This window comes from Calonectris borealis, chromosome 1 (genome assembly GCF_964195595.1).
Source record: "Calonectris borealis chromosome 1, bCalBor7.hap1.2, whole genome shotgun sequence".
In the NCBI taxonomy this organism is placed as follows: domain Eukaryota; kingdom Metazoa; phylum Chordata; class Aves; order Procellariiformes; family Procellariidae; genus Calonectris; species Calonectris borealis.
In genome coordinates this window covers 84569215-84573080 of record NC_134312.1, presented here as the reverse complement: position 1 = coordinate 84573080, position 3866 = coordinate 84569215, and positions in this window count along the sequence as shown.

Sequence of the window (3866 nt, the reverse complement as noted above, 5' to 3'; positions counted from 1 at the left end):
GGTAGGTGTCCCTTACTCAGCCCCTGTACAGACCTAGCAGCCTTGTGATGGTTCCTCTGCAACCCAGCCACCTCTCTGTCCCAGAGGAGCCCTGTGTATCTCTGATTCAGCATGTTCCCTTCATCTAGGACTATATCTGGAATTCCCTAGGCCTCCAGGGACTTTAGTCTCTGCCCTCTATTTTCTGGACTTTGTAATGTAGTCTTTGCTGGATTGCCCTGTAGGCAGGACATGACGTGTTTAACATGTGGCCGTGCTGTGAAGGACTAGTCATGCGCATTTTCTGGGACTCTCTGCAGGGCTGTTTGGGCTGGTATAGTGCATGGGACTGCCTGCCAGCTGAGTGACAGTGCTTATAGATGGTTCGCACTGTTCCAGAAGAACTTCCAAGCAGAATTCACGGTACTAGTTTCAGCTTACACTGTTTGTGTATGGAGAGTCCCACCTCTTCCTGGGGAGGGGCTGAGATGAAACAAGGGCACTACATCAGACCAGGGAAACACTTTCCTTTGGAGTCCTTAGTGAGGGCCTGGGCTCCTTAGCTGGTGCATCCCAGAGTTAATAGTTTGGGTCATATTATTTTCTCTCTGGGTTACTCCCTTTTCCTGCTCTCGTTTCTCCAAGGACTTGATCTGCTCCTTTACTGTCCACTGTTTCAGCCCACAGGGATCCCACTAGTGCGAGATGCCCTAGGACAGCAGGGCTGCTGCATTATTGCTTCTGGTATGATGGGGCATGCATCACCTGGAAAGTCACATCTCTGGGCAAATCTCAAGTTGGATTTCAGGACTAAACCCAGCCCAAGCCATCCTGCTCATCCTGACAGCAATTTCCTGGTTAATTCTTTGGGGTGTCTGATTAATTCTGATTGTTTTAATCCAGGGATTTTCTTGCTTGTAAAACGGATGAAAATAAAATATAAATCACAAATCTGGATACTGTGGTGTGTGTTTGGACTCCGTGACAGAGGATTACCTTGAAGGAGGGAACAGAAGCAAACTCTCGTAGAGAGGCAGTAGCTGAACCGTGCACCTGGCATTCATTTCTTCCAGCACTGGATTCCACTCCAGCGGTGTTGTGCAGCCATCAGGATGGGGTGAGGACTCCTAGCCCTGTATGGAGACTGATCCCACTGAGCATCATCTACTGCACACAGATGTAGCTGAGCAATAAGGCCTTGGCTGATTCTGCACTTTACACAGATTTAAAGTAAATCTACCCTGCTGTGTATCTCGCGGGCTAGCTTCTGTCCTCCTAGCATAGAAAGAGGGAGGGGAGTAATTTTAGTTTCTGCACTCCTGTGAAGCTGGATCTTGCACAGGACGATTCAAACCTGAGTTGTCGGGCAGGGATGCTGCCTCAGGGTTGAATCCTCCCCCCTAACGAGCTACTGGAGAGTGAACAGGGTCTTTGTCACGTGACAAGGAGATGCAAGGGCAATTCAGCAACCAAAGCGTATGGAAAATTCAACACCTATCGCTGCTTTTTAAAACCAAACCTCATGATTTAAGGAACTCCAGCTCGTGATCTGGGATCTTCAAGCTTGGCAGTGCTACGTCCCTGTGTAGAGAGGTAGGTCTCCAGAGACCCTCGCTGGAGCTGGCTGTGAGAGTGTGATGGCTGAGTGCAAAGTCAAGCTTAGGAGTGGAAGGTCTGGGAGGGGGGTGGGGTTGAGGGTCTGGATTTGGCTACAACGTGCAAGTTCTGCAGACCAGACCCCGCAGCAAGGCTGGGATTTGTCGTGGTTTAAAGGGCGGGATTTGGAAAGTGTGTTTAAATTTCAACTTTGAAGTTCCAGAGTAACCCTGAAATCTCAGCAAGTCCTCTCTGTGAGGCAAAGACACAAGCATTACAAGTTCTTTTGGTTAAGAGCGAACACTCTCCATAACGCACCGAGGAGATCTGTCAGCAAGGCAGGCTGCTGAAAGACTGCTCCATGCTTCATGTGCAGGTTAACAGGAACGGAATGAATGCATAAATTCAGCACAGCAGTTAGGTGTTACCAGTGCCCTATGCAGTGCCAGAAGTGGCTGTGCTGAGGCTGGCTTCCTTCCAGGTGTCACTTTCTCCCTCCTTCTGCACCTTTGTTTAAACAGGTGCTTTTTGCTTCTTTTTATTAAATTTCCTCAGCAGTCCATAAGCAATGCAGAGCCCAACTCGGCAGAGCCGGATTTTTGCCAGAATACTACTTTCTCTGAAACTTTTTAAAAACAACTTTGCAGACACTGCAGCTTTCTTTGCAAATGTCTCCTCTCCCCCTTGCCTTTACCTCTGGCGATGTCTGCCCTTGCTGGTATCAAAAAGCAGAACTGGATCTAGTCAGGCCTGCACCTGGTGTTGGTACTTAGAGAGCACCATTGGCTAGAGCTTGGGCTCTTGCAGAGAGTGAGGGACCCCACTAATCGCTGCCAATGCCACCATGTTCTTACTATCTGTTTTGCAGTGCTTAGCAAAGCACAGGCAACAGGTCTGATAAAAGTCCCTGGAATAGAGGTTTATTGGGAAAGCAACTGCTGTAGTGGTCATACACACACATGTATTCTACCTACCCCTTACTGACCCCAGGAGGGGTAGCTCACGCATGAGCCCATTGGTGCAGGAGGAGTTCACACACAGAAAAAAAAACCCGTTCATATGCATATGTGTACACACTGTGTAGAAATTGCATGTAGTGACATTTTTGACTCAATATCCATTGCAAATTTCTATGCCCACTTTCTTAACATCTCTTCTGAGTTTTTCAAAATGTTCTTTCTTTGACTTAAACTGTAGTACCTGTGGTGTCTGGCTACTGGAGAGCATTTGGAGGGAGGTGGCTGTCTTCCAGGAGAATTTAAAGGCAGGGAAAAAATACTTTTGTACAAAACACATTGATTTCTTTGTGGCCTGAACTTCCCCCTCTCTGCTTAGAGCAGGAGGTGTCAAGCATCACACTCATTTTTTTATATTTCACAAAATTGAAGGGTTGTGGTGATCCAACCTGGAGTCTTGGTGGTGCATGTGCTTCCATCTAGCTTGTGATCAGCTCCGCTGCTTGAGCACCGAGGACTGCCTGCCTCCAGGGACACAAACCCAGCCTCAACTCCTTGTGTGCCTCTTGCCTGTCTCTGGGCCAAGTGGTCGGTGGATTGGGGAAGGTGCTCAGCACAAGACAGCAGCCAGGTACCGTGTGCCCTGCCCCAAGTTCCAGTGGGTGCAGAGCCCTGCTAAGAGGTGCTGGCTTCCCGAGTGCCTCCTGGCCACCAGCAGCTGGTCACCATGCCGGTAATGGGAGATGGAGATGGGGCTGAGCCAGATGAATCATGCACACGAAGCCTGCGACTTTGTTTTTGCTGCTCCAACATTTATTTCATTCTGCTTCATTGTCTGTGAGCTGGATTGGGTTGATTGCTCAGGATGTAGGTTTCCAATCAGTGCTAAGTCCAGAACTCAGAGGTGTTTATGTGTCCACTCTCACAAAACGGCTGCTGGAGTCAGTAGGAGCCAGGACCTTTGCTATTGTGAGCCCCTGTGCTGTTATGAGGGATCTGGCTGTCCCCTGGAACTGCTGTGGATCTACCGTGAACAAACAAATGTCAGCTGGGATTGTTCAGCAGGCACTGCCTGTACTTTTCGAGACCCATGGAAAGAAGCGAAGGGCAGCCTAGTGTCGGAGAGTGATTCATGTTCTTGCTCCGGTTCCTGTTCACTTGTTTATCCAGGTGCACTTACACCTTTTTCTCAGCCATTGGCACCAGCAGCTCTGAACTGAACAAAGCCTGGGGGGGAGGGTGGAGAAAATGGAGAGGGAGGATTTTTATCTGCCCACTATGTGTGTGTGTGTGAGGTAAAAAAAAAGCCCCAAACCCTAGTGTCCTTTTTATGCA